The sequence below is a fragment of the Sminthopsis crassicaudata genome, chromosome 2, assembly GCF_048593235.1.
Source record: "Sminthopsis crassicaudata isolate SCR6 chromosome 2, ASM4859323v1, whole genome shotgun sequence".
Classification (NCBI taxonomy): domain Eukaryota; kingdom Metazoa; phylum Chordata; class Mammalia; order Dasyuromorphia; family Dasyuridae; genus Sminthopsis; species Sminthopsis crassicaudata.
In genome coordinates, this window is record NC_133618.1 from 259,102,671 (window position 1) to 259,116,474 (window position 13,804).

Here is a 13,804-nt window from a genome sequence, read left to right on the forward strand (position 1 = left end):
TAGTGACTGTTCTTCCTTTCAAGTGTCACAGATAGAAGGTAGGGAGATAGAGTATTTTACTAAAGTAGGGTCCATTCTGTCAAACAGTTCTCAAGTCATATCTATTCAAACTAACAAATACTTTTTAAGCTTTAATTGTGTGTCTTTATGTAAATTACAAACTTCCTGATTCTTAGTTTCTTTATCTAGGAATGAAGGCATTGAATTCCATGATCCTGAAAGATTTTTGTGATTCTGGAATTTAAAAGCCCTATGCTGTACCACTAACTACTTGTATGATCTGAGTAAGACACTTTAACTCTTAGGTTCCCAGTTAGATTAAATTTGTTAAATTTTAATTACTTGCTCATGTAGATCAAAATGGGAAAAAATGCAATATTGATTATGTTTATTAAATCATGACACTAATTTTTCAATCCCATCTACCAATTATTGTAAGGGTTTGTTGAAAGTTGACTAGTACATTTCTATTTTCCTTGACTTTAATCTATTTCTTTCTTTTTTATAAACTTATCGAAAAGAGTTATAATTTTTATATAATTTTCATAAATGTGTTCAAAATCCACTGAAACATTTTGTGTGGAATATTTTCAATAGATCAATCTTTCTTTATATGGTAATTTGTCTTCTAGAGGAGTGAGAACTAGAAAATTTTTATTGCTTCCATTAATGTGTAATCAGGCTTTCCCTTTTTCTTTTTTTTTATTTTTATTGATTTTATAATTATAAGTATTTGACAGTACATATGCATGAGTAATTTTTTTTACAACATTATCCCTTGTATTCATTTTTCCAAATTTTCCCCTCCCTTCCTCTACTCCCTCCCCTAGATGGCAGATAATCCCATACATATTAAATGTGTTACAGTGTAACTTATATACAATATATGTGTGTAAATCCAATTTTCTTGTTGCATGGTAAGAATTGGATTCCAAAGTATAAGTAACCTGGGTAGAAAGACAGTAGTGCAAACAGTTTACATTCAATTTCCAGTGTTCCTTCTCTGGGCGTAGCTGTTTCTGTGCATCATTGATCAATTGGAAGTGAATTGGATCTTCTTTATGTTGAAGATATCCACTTCCATCAGAATACATCTTCATATGGTATTGTTGTTGAAGTGTATAGTGATCTCCTGGTTCTGCTCATTTCACTCAGCATTAGATCACGTAAGTCTCTCCAAACCTCTCCAAATCCTGCTGGTCATTTCTTACAGAGCAATAATATTCCATAACCTTCATATACTATAATTTACCCAACCATTCTCCAATTGATGGGCATCCATTCATTTTCCAGTTTCTAGTCACTACAAAAAGAGCTGCCACAAACATTTTGGCACATACAGGTCCCTTTCCCATTTTTACTATTTCTTTGGGATATAAGGCTTTCTCTTTTTCTAACTTTCTAGAACACAGGCTCATTTTTTACTTCATTGCAAAAACTTCCTTATCTATGACCAGAAAATAGCATTACTTGGAAAATAAAATATTGAATACTTATGTGAGGCACTACCTCTATTCTATGAGCTGTTTGGTTGCTGAAAGGAGTAGAAAATAAATTTCTGCATAAGGAAGAAGAAATCAATCACCTGGAAAAATATGTTAGGTAATGATCCTTTCTTAGATGAATAGTTTGGTGATTGAAAGGGTAAGGGGAAAAAACTCTTTTGTTTTTTTCAAAGCTAATGAAATCTGTTTATATATAAAAAAAGCAAATTTCAGATAAGCTGTGGCAGTTTATTTGCCAAAAGGGAGAGAAAATCTCACAAGTGAATGGCTTAAAATATCTTCTAAAGGATATAAGATGATGCCTCTTTCATTTGTGAATAGTTTAGTAACTGGGGCAAATGGGGTGTTCAAAGACTAATATCTCTCTGTGAGGATTTATTAAACCCTTTTTCATGGTTGCTTATCCATCTTGGATGTTTACCTGGTATTCAACTCTCACCTATGGCTCCAAGAAACTACAAAATTCACAATGGCCAGACTCTAAGTAAGCTAAACAAAAGCTAAACCAGGTTGAAGGTAACCAATGGGCCTGAAATCCATTGATGAGTTGGGAAGGCATCTACCCCAAGACTTCCCTCAGTGAAAGGAGAGAATGAGAACAATCTGTTCCAACAGCCATGAGGACAGCTGAAGAACATGCTGTGGGGCATCATTTTGTTCCAGGTCATTGCCAATTATCTTGACTTTTGTCTAATTGAATTTCAGTGACTGGAGGAAAGAGTGAGGCTAATGATTTTGTGTAATTCTGCCTCATTTAAATTCAACTCACAAGTCAAAACATCACCCTGTGATGTTCTTGGTCCTCAAAGAAAATGAAAGGCAAGTAACAAATAGTAACAACAACAACAACAGAGTCCCAGTTAGAATGCTAATATGATAAATTATTAGTTTCTAAATGGAGTTTCTAGGAGCCCTTATTCTAGGATTTTCCTATATTCGTGACAGTATAGGTCCAGAAAGAAAAATTAATAATGATCTTAGGTACTTATAATGGTAATAAAACAAAGAGAGACTAAATTTTGTACTGTGTTCTCTGTGTAAGAAGGCAGAGCAAAATATAATACATTTTAGAAAGAGACCAGTTAAAATGTTTTTGCTGTGTTATTAATTAATCAAGAAGAATATATTCAGTCAAAATTTCCTGCAACCATCTTGGGGAACAGTCCATGGAAAGTCTAACTGGAAAAGGAATTTCCAATAAAAAGTGACATTCTCCAGATATTTTTGCCTGTGGAGGATATTTATGTTTCCTCTTTACTAGATAGACCATAAAAATTACTCCTCAGTGAAGTTCATAGTCACTCTGAAGATATTTGTCTAGCATATGATCATGAGATTCTAGATTGAGAATTAAAAGGGACCTTTGAAATCATGAGGTCTACCATCTCATTTTACAGATGAAGAAATTAAGGCAGAGAGAAGTTAAATCATTTTTTCCAGGATCACACAGGCAATAAGTGTTTGAGGCAGAGTTTGAACTCAGCTCATGTTTTTCTGACCCAAAATACATCTTTCTATCTACTATTCTATAGAGAATTCACATAGAACAAACATAATATTTGGAAAATATCTGTTGCCTTGATTAACTGTAAAACAGATTGCCCATCATATTGGGCAGACACTGTGAATGAAATAAAGAATTAAAATAAAGATTGGTCTGAATACTCTGTAATCTTGAACATGAGGGTTTAATTGCTAATTGTCAAACACAACATCCCATTTTTAATACACACACACACACACACACACATACACACATATACACACACATGCATACACACTTGTTCCAATATGAATTTCTCTTAACCTTTAATGGAGTTAAGATTTATATTAGTGGCCTTTCTGTTTAACTGAGATGACAGTGAAGAGGGCTCTAAGCAGCCATGGTATCCAGCTGAAACGACATGATTCTGAAGCTCCATTTCCATAAAGATTGGCAAAGACAAGGTGCCACATGGTTTAACCTGCCAGCAAAGGAGAACAGAATTATAAAGGCCTGTCGAACAAAAGCCCATAAAATTGCTCTTTGCCCAGTATCTGGTCCTATCTGGCCCACTGTCAATGCCGTACTGTCTGATACCATACTAAAATAAATGCTGGTAGAGGATTCATCTCGGAAGATCTTTGGGTGGCTGGTATACATAAAAAAGTGGCATGGATCATTGGTATCTCTATGGATCCTCATTACCAAAGTAAGTTTACAGAGTCTCTCCAGGCAAATGTCCAGCAGCTGAAATGATATTATTCCAAACTGATCCTCTTCCCAAGGAAACCATCTGTACCCAAAAAGAGTAATAACTCTGCTGAAGAACTCAAGTTGGCAACCCAGCTCACAGGACTAGTTACATTCATCATAAATGTCTTAAAGAAAGACAAAGCTTACATCATTACTGAAAAATGAAAAGAATTTCAAGGCATTTGCTAGTTTTTGAATGGCTCCAGCCAATGCCTGCCTCTTTGGAATTTGGGCAAAATGAGCCAAGAAGGCTGCAGAACAAGATGTAGAGAAGAAAAAGTAAACATCCTCTGAGAACTTTCAATAAAATAATACAAAATGTCAGCAAAAAAAGTTTGCATTGATAGAAGGTGCCTCTATTGTGTCTTTGAGAGTTCCTTACATCCATGAATGCGTAGATTCAGGTAAAGTATGGATAATGATGGTTTATATATAGATCTTAGTCTATCCAAAAAGAGGCAGAATTATGTTCTGTATCCTCTACTTAAGAATACAGAAAAATACATAATGCATTATAGAAAAAGTTCTATTAAAAATGCTTTGATTAATATGGTAGTGATCTCTCAAGATAGGGAGATAAGAAAATAAAGGATAATTATGTCTCCTTAATTGAGTAATTTTGCTTCCATCCTCCAAACATCCCAAAATCTTGAATCAAGACCAGATTTAATACAAATTCTAAAGCATTTTAAAAAAGAAAGGAGAGTAAGCTGGACAGAAGTATTCATTTAGAGAGAAAGGATATACAAGTTATATAGCAATATAATAGAAAATAGGTGGAATAAGGACATAATGAAGGCATATAGAGATTGAGAAATAGTGAAAATGATTAGCGTTATGAAGAGATGAGGATCTGGTATTCTAGGGGAGTCACAGAATACTATTTTCTATTCTTTCTTCCATTCTTCATTCTTTCCCCAATATATCTCATGCAATTACATGAACCTTTTTCTTGCTCCTCTTTCTAGAACTGGCTAATTTCTTTCAGGTCAGGATTTTTGAACTCACCATGTAGATATATCAAGACCTAAGTCTTGGGAAAATCAGCTAAGTGTTGTAATGTGATGATGAGGGAGAGAGTTAAGGGTAATTTCTGCAGGTCTTTCACCACCATCATCCATGAAACAAAACACATCATCCTTAAAACATATTCAATGGAAGAAACTAGGCATGGACCCACATTTAACACCACATACTAAGATAAGATCAAAATGGGTCCAAGATTTAGGCATAAAGAACAAGATCATAAATAAATGAGAGGAACATAGGATAGTTTACCTCTCAGACTTGTGGAGGAGGAAGGAATTTGTGTCCAAAGGAGAACTAGACATCATATTGATCACAAAATAGAAAATTTTGATTACATCAAATTAAAAAGTTTTTGCACAAACAAAACTAATGCAAATAAGATTAGAAGGGAAGTAACAAATTGGGAAAACAACAGTTAAAGGTTCTGATAAAGGCCTTATCTCCAAAATATACAGAGAATTGACTTTAATTTATAAGAAATCAAGCCATTCTCCAATTGATAAATGGTCAAAGGATATGAACAGACAATTTTCAGATGATGAAATTAAAACTATTTCCACTCATATGAAAGAGTGTTCCAAATCACTATTAGTCAGAGAAATGCAAATTAAGACAACTCTGAGATACCACTACACACCTGTCAGATTGGCTAAGATGACAGGAACAAATAATGATGAATGTTGGAGGGGATGTGGGAAAACTGGGACACTAATACATTGTTGGTGGAGTTGTGAAAGAATCCATCCATTCTGGAGAGCAATCTGGAATTATTTCCAAAAAGTTATCAAAATGTGCATACCCTTTGACCCAGCAGTGCCACTACTGGGCTTATATCCTAAGGAAATACTAAAGAAGGGAAAGGGACCTGTATGTGCCAAAATGTTTGTGGAAGCCCTTTTCATAGTGGCTAGAAACTGGAAAAAGAATGGATGCCCATCAATCGGAGAATGGTTGGGTAAATTATGGTATATGAATGTTATGGAATATTATTGTTCTATAAGAAATGATCAACAGGAGGAATACAGAGAGGCTTGGAGAGACTTACATCAACTGATGCTGAGTGAAACGAGCAGAACTAGGAGATCATTATACACTTCAACAATGATACTGTGTGAGGATGTATTCTGATGGAAGTGGATATCTTCAACATAGAGAAGAGCTAATCCAATTTCAATTGATCAATGATGGACAGAATCAGCTACACCCAGAAAAGGAACATTGGGAAATGAGTGTAAACTCTGAGCATTTTGTTTTTGTTTTTGTTTTTCTTCCCAGATTATTTTTACCTTCTGAATACAATTCTTCCTTTGCAACAACAACAACAACAACAACAAAATTTGGTTCTGCACATATATATTGTACCAAGCATATACTATAAGATATTTAATATGTATGGGAATGCCTGCCATCTAGGGGAGGGGGTGGAGGGAAGGAGGGGAAAAATTCGGAACAGAAGGGAATACAAGGGATAATGTTATTTAAAAAATTACCTATGCATATATACTGTCAAAAAAAGTTATAATTATAAAATTAATTTTAAAAAAAGGAAAAAAAAAAACATGTTCAAATGCCTCTGAGATCTGCTAAAGTTTCAATGGACCAAGCTATCATAAAAGCTGAGCCATTTACAATGATTGATTGTTATATCAGGTCACATAGATACAGGGGGAAAGTCCCATTTTGCAAGAATCAAGGCAATTTATGTCAGTGGATACCAAGATAGGAAGTTAGGAAGATACCAAGTTAGGAAGAATTATCCCCCTACTTCTGAGTCCATTTGGGTACTCTACCCATTAGTAACAGCTTTTCTTCCAGCTTTATTCCCCCCCATTCCCCATCCCCATTCCAGTGTTCTGATACTTCTTATTTTCCTCAGCTTCTACTCTTAACTGAATTTTGCTCTTTTTATCTTGGTCAAGGACCTCTACATTTTTGTTTATTATATCTTCAGTGCTTGGCACATACTTGGCTCATGGGAAGAATTTGGTACTTGTTGGTTGATTAATTCCTCTGCTAATTGCTATGGGAGTGTTGATATCGGATTGGGACTATTAAAATTAAAGACTTGGAAGCTAACCTACTTTAACTTCCCTTAATATTCTTCTTTTGAGACCTTTGTTAATCATACTCTTTCTGCAAGCAAAAGGAAATTATTTTCTAAGGACCCTGTGCATTTCATTTCTGTCCTTGTTTTTTCTTCTTTTTACTTTACTAGAGGATGGGGTGGTTATGCAAGGGAAAGAAATAGTGTTGGGAAGTGTTTGAATATGGGAATCGGCTCTGGAAGCATTAAGAAGTTATGTATCTGAGGTTTATTGAAATTTTTCCTTCAGATTTACTTTTAATACATTTCTAATTGCCCTGATTGAATGACTGAGGTTTTAAAAAAATTTCCTTCACTCTCTGCCTTTACAGGCCACTGAGATTTTCATTGGCTCAAAACCAGAAAGATAAATATCTTCCTGAGTTGAGAGAACTGGAAGTGACATCTCACAACCAAAACTTGGATAGACTTTCCTTGATTTCAGATAGCTTCCATCCAGTTGTCAGGGTACAATGCCAGCAGGCTGTGTTTTTTCTTTTGCATGTAAGTAGCCCATAAGGAAGAGTTAGCTGAATAAGAAATTTAATTTTTGGATCTGGAAATCCAAAAGATAAAAATCAAAGACAAAGAGTTCAATACTGACTCAGAATAAGAGACATAGAAATGAGAAGACAATAAAGCTTCCATCCAAGTGCTGAGGAGATATTTTTTAAAGTATAGGTCTTTCCATGCTGCAAAATTAATAAGAGCAACTTATTGCCTGGAGGATAAAACATGAACTCATGTTTGATATTCAAAACCTTCATTCTCTTATTCCAATTGACTGTCTCCCTTTCATATTGCTCCCCTTCTCATAATCTCAGTTCTTTATAATTGGTCTATTTGTAGGTATTTATGGGCAAGATTTTGCCTTCTATCTCCATGATTTTATATAGAATTTTCCAGAGACTTTCAAAAGATAGCCTCCTCATCTCTACCTTTTGGAATCCCTAGATTACCTTAAGTTTCCAAACTGAGGGGGGGTGTCTTCCTTGATTTCCTTGTGGTGGTACTATTTCTCCCACCAAATTTACTTAACACCTGTAATGGAGTAGATTGGAAGATACTTCATGGATTATTGAGTCATCTCTCTACTGATTTTTTTTTTTGGTATTCAATGATGTCCATGTGTCTCCATACCCACAGGATGCAAACTTCTTCAGAGTAGAGTCACTTTTACCTTTTTGGGGGTCCACAAAAGCTATTACAATTCCTGAAAAAACAGCAGTTGCTTTATTGATTGAATTACTGAATGTAAAAATTGATGAAGGAATCTGGAAAAAGAATTTCACAGATGTGCTTAGATGTATATTCTTTGTAGTAGAAAACTCTCTCCTCATGAATTCTTGACTGACTTGGTCAACAATCTTCCCCTTGCAGAATGCAAAACTATCTTAATTTAATTTCCCCAGTTTCCCAGAAAATAGTGTTTGGACATATAAGGGAGAGTGGAACTTCGGAGCAGTGGCAAGAAAGTAAGGCAAAGACTTCCAACTCCAGCTTGTCCTCTCTAGTGTTTATAAGTGAGTTCTTCAAGCTTATTAAAGCTTTAAGGTAATTTGTTGAGTTCTGGGACAAGCTGGCAGATGAATGATGGTAGAGTAAAAGAATCAATTTTTTTAAAGTTGCAATTTAGAATATCTGCATCATGAGCAACTTTTTTGGGGGGTGTTGAGTGTAGCAGACACTTTGCTAAAGTCATCTCAATAGAGGACCAATCCTTCTGAGAGGGCGAGGATCTTTAATTTGTTTGTGTCATGGAACCTTCTGGCAATCTACTGACTCTGTGGATCTCTCTTTGTAGTGATATTTTTAAATGATTGAAAACATATTATAATCACAGGATCATAGACTGAGAGTTAAAAGGCCTTCAAACTAAAAGGCTATCAGCTAATTCAGATCCACCTATATTATTTTACAATGAGACAACTGGGCATGGGGTAGTTAAGTTTTTTTGTTCCTGGTCACATAGCTAGTAGATAACTGACACAAGATTTGAACCCATATCTTCTTCTACTACTCCACAGTGATTCTTTCATTCCCCATAAAGCAAACACAGTATTTGGAATTTGCATGTTGCCTTTAATGAGACATCATTGAGTTAATCAACAGAAAATGTAATTCATGTGATTCTGTTTGTAGAAATTGAGAAAGCATCTCTGTTAAAAAAAGGAATCATCAGAATTTTTAAATTCCACCATAAATGTTATTCAAAAATTAGAATCTGGAGAGAGCAGCTAGGTGGCAGCTAGGTGTCTATTGGATAGAGCACCATCCCTAAAGTCAAGAGATTCTGAGTTTAAATCTAACCTTAATCACTTAACTAGCTGTGTGACCCTGGGCAAGTCACGTAATCCTAATTGCCTCAGCAGAAGAAAAAAAAAAGAATTAGGACTTGGAAAGAGATTTTAAGAGTCCTATAAGTCTATCTACTTTTGGCTAACTTTGAAAAATAGAATATGTTTTACTTTTCTACCTAGATTCAATCCTATTTTTAGACTTCAATTTGAGTTAAGTGCATAGTTTGCCCTTTCTTTCCCTAGAATATACACAAGGTGGTTATCCAAGTCAGCCTATACCTTATTCATAGAGCAGGGATCATAATAGGTATAAGTTTATCTAAGGTTAGAATTTAGGCAACTTTATATTCAAGTCCAGAAAATCATAGCTTAAAGTCTTGAAAAACTTCCATAAAGAAGAGACTGGGGAAATAGGGGTTGAGATGTGAGACTGACAAAAAATATATGTCTCATTGATTCAAGGCAAGGAAATTCCAATGGATTCAGGATTGAAAATGCCATTCTCATCTAGAGAGAGAACTATGGAGACTAAATATTGATTGAAGCATAATATTTTCACTTTTTGTTTGTTTTTCCCCTCATTTTTTCTTCTTTTGGTCTGATTTTTCTTGCATAACATGACAAATATGGAAATATATTAAAAAGAACTGCACATATTCAATCTATATCAGATTACTTGTTATCTTGGGGAGGGGGAAAGTAAGAGAGAGAGGAAGAAAAATTTGGAAAACAAAATCTTACAAAAACAAATGTTAAAATTACCTTTATGTGTATTTGGAAAATAAAATACTATTGGAAAGAAAGAGAAAGGAAGGAAAGAAGGAAGAGAGGAAGGAAGAAAGGAAGAAAAAGAAAGAAAAAAGAAAGAAAGAGGGAGGGAGGGAAGGAGGAAGAGAAGAAGGGAAGGAGGAAGGAAAGAAGGAAGGAAGGAAGGAAGGAAGAAACTTACTAGCTATGTGACTGGAGACGTCAATGAATAAATGAATATTTCTCAGATTCAGTTTTCTCATCTATAAACTAAGGAAAATAAAAACAATTATATATATATATGGCAAAGAAGGTCAAAAAGAGTACTGTTCAGAGAGCTCTGAGTTCAGACAGCTTAAAGAGAGCAAAAAGTTGAAGGGTGGGATTGGTGGCTGTGCTGGTCCTTAATTTGAGTGAAGAATTTCTATCATTTCAGTTGAAACCTTTGTCATCATTCTTTCTGCTTTTTGGACTGGATTTGGCCTTTTTTCTCATGAGTTGAGTGCAAAGGAAGAGATGAAAAAGGGAAAACTGTTTGAGTTAGTAAAGAATACTGCTGACCAGTTTCTAATTTCTGTAGCTACGTTGTACTACTAAGGTCCAGTTATGGGGAGGTTTACCTGAAAATTTGGCTTCTGAACTGTTGTTTTCAGAAGCATAGGCAATAAGACTGGAGTGAATAGAGGTTAGATGGATGATGATAATTTAGATGAAAGGATATAACTATGGTTTTCTATTTAGTTTAAAAACCCCTGTATGTCACAGCCTCAGCAAGATGATGACCATCACATAACTTCTAATCTAAAGCCATGGCCACACCTCTATGCAGTCCCACCCACTCAGTGGGAAATATAAGAGAAGCACACTCAGAAAATATAAGAGGAGCTCACTCAGAAGGAAAAAACACCGAGGCTTCTTCCTGGTTCTGGAGCCAATTGGATCCTAAATCTGCAAAAGGCAGAGCACAGATAGTAGGTGAGGGGAGAAATGTGCAAAGTGGGATTGGGTATTTGGGGATATTCCCCAAGAGGGAAGGTAGTGGTAAGAATCCTTTTTTGATCAACTAGTGAAGAGTAAAGAAATTAAAATGGGAAAGAGGATGTGTAATAATTATATTAAAGGAATAAAGAGAGGAGGAACAGAGGAGTTTGCTAATGTTTTTAATATATTAAGGGACTTAAGAGGATCTTTTAACCCCCTATTATGTGATTATCAATCTGTAGATGTTAGAAATTGTTGGTTTTATATACAAATTAGAGTAAATGGAGATCTCTCCCTTCCTACAGTCAGGCTTTCTAAGCAGAACTGGATCAAGACATCGTTATCCACTCCTCACTCTCTCACATCCTGCAAAATTAGAAGTTGAATCATTCCTCCTACTGCCTCAGTTTGTAAGTGTCCAGTATTACTTGATTTCCCCCCAACAAAATTAATAGGTAAATATCATGAAGAGTGGAACTGGTGGATACTAATTATGTGCATTTATAAAGAGTAGCAATTAAAAAACCAACTTTTTTTTTTGATGTGCTTCTCTGAATGGTGCAGCCTGGGCAGCAGCTTGTAGCCTTCTAGCCTTCAATCCAACTTTGATGTTATGATAGTCCTTCTTAGAGTCAGTATGGCAGTGATCCCTCAGTACAAGATTAAAAAGAGAGAAGATGAATGATGGCTCCTTCCTTGAGCAATTTTGCCTCCAATTATCCTAAAAGCTAAAATCAAGATCAGAATTAAAGTTCAAGACAGAGAGATGGTGTATTGGTGAATATTTGGAATAAAGATATGAAAAGGGAATAGATAAATGAGTTAGAAATATAGCAAATATGATAAAAGAATATATTGAGGGCAATCAGGAAATGGATTTATAGTGGAAAGGGCTTGAGTTTTGAAGGGGGTGGTGGTGGGAATCTGATGTCCCAGAAGAATTTACAGATTACTACATCATGCTTCTTCCATTTTTTTCTTCTCTCCTTAAGGCCAGATGTCTAATGCTGTGATGTGGACACTTTTCTTGCTCTTTTTCATGGACCTGACAAACTTCTCTAAATCTCAGTATTTCTGGAGTTACTATGTAGACTACCCCAGAACCCATTTTTCAGAAGATCCAGACCAGTACTGTAATAAGATAATGAGGCAGAGGAAGATGATAATGGACGGTCACTGTGTGCCTTTCCACACCTTCATTCACGAGACAAAGAAAACCATCTTTGATATCTGTTCAAAATCCAATGAGAACCAACAATGTACCTATCTATCAATCTGTCATAAAAGTCCCCAGTTAGTTAATGTGACAGATTGTTATACCAGAGACAATACATTGTTCCCTTATTGTGTATACAAACAAAAGGCCTATACTACAAAAATCGAGGTAATTTGTGAGAATGGACAACCAATTCAACTGAATAACCCATTTTATCCTCCTCCATCATATCCATGATAGCTTTCCCCTATATTTCCCCTATATATATCAGGAACTTTTTTCCCCGATCTCTAGAACTCCTCATTGTTCTTCAGTTTCTATCCCTCAATCTCAGCTTGAATTTCTACTTTTCTTTTCTTTTTTTTTTTTTTTTTTTCTGATTAAATGCAAACTCCTGGAAGGCAGACTCTATTTTTATTTCTTGTATATCCAACGCCTACCACATACTTGCCTCTTTGGAAGATCTTGAAAATAATTTCCAGATTGAATGATTGATTCCTCTTTTATTTAATTTTTATAGGGACCCTGTTATTACAACAGAACTGTTAGAATTGAAGGCTTGGAAGTATATCCATTCTCACTATGCTTTATATTCTTGTGGGACATTACTCTGTTATTTCATGCTTTACAATAATCAGAATGCAAAATTTTTGTACTTCATTTCTCCCTTGACTTTCTTTTCTTTGTAACTCACTGGGGGATTGGGTGGTGAAATAAAGAAAAGAAAGAATGTTGGGAAGGGTTTTTAGAATGACTATCTTCTCTAGAAAAGTCTTTACAGAGAAATTATGTGCCCAAGGACTATGGAATGTTTTTCTTTCCTCAGATTTTGCTTTAAATAAAATTTTACTTGTCTTGATTGAATAGCTGTAGCTTTTTTGTTTGTTTGTTTTGTTTCACGGTCTTTTCCTTTTCAGATCACTAAAATGTTCATTGCTTCTCAAGCAGAAATATAATTATGTTCCTAAGCTAAAAACTAGAAGGTTATATCTCACAACCAAAGCCTTGATGAGCCTTCTTTGATTTCAGATAGGGACAACGCCAAAAGACAGTTTTAGAAGACAATGCTACGGGGGCAGTTAGGTGGCGCAGTGGATAGAGCACCAGCCTTGAATTCAGGAGGACCGGAGTTCAAATCTGGTCTCAGACACTTAACACTTCCTTGCTGTCGCTAGGCAAGTCACTTAACCCCAGCCTCAAAAAACAAACAATGCTACCAGGATGTGCTTTTCTATTGGGTATGGGTAGCTCAGTAGAAAGAACAGCTGAATTTTAAAAATAATCTTTAAGTCAGGGAGTCCAGAATCAGAAATCAGAGTTTTTGATTATTGACCTAGAATAAGAGACATGAATATAAAAACAAAATCAAGCTTCTATCCATGTGCTGAAAGGAGATTTATAAAATATAAGTCTGTTAATGCTGAATTTGAACCTGAATACAAAAATAGCAGGAGCACCTTGTTGACTGTAGGATAAAACATAAGCTTATGGTTGACTTTCAAAGCCCTTCACTATCTTGTTCCAACTAACGTTCTCTTGTACATTGATTCTTTTGTCATAATTTCAATTCTACAAAAATTGGCTAATTTGCTGATGCTTTTCTACAATGGTTTCTCTCATGCCCATGGCTTTGCAAAGACGATTCCATGTCTTCAAAAATCTATGCTCCTTATCTCCACCCCCTTAGAATCCCTAATTTCCTTTACA

General features: G+C 35.3%; 1 long non-coding RNA gene and 1 pseudogene across 1 annotated transcript; both read left to right on the forward strand.

Annotated features, from left to right (window-relative positions):
* Positions 1-3,388: 3,388 nt before the first annotated feature.
* Positions 3,389-4,024, forward strand: LOC141553395 (large ribosomal subunit protein eL13-like; annotated as a pseudogene).
* A 6,624-nt stretch (positions 4,025-10,648) lies between these two features.
* Positions 10,649-12,961, forward strand: LOC141555849 (uncharacterized). Its single transcript, XR_012486355.1, has 3 exons — positions 10,649-10,875; positions 11,187-11,291; positions 11,874-12,961. It is a non-coding gene; the product is annotated as an uncharacterized LOC141555849 (long non-coding RNA).
* The last annotated feature ends 843 nt before the right edge of the window (positions 12,962-13,804 follow it).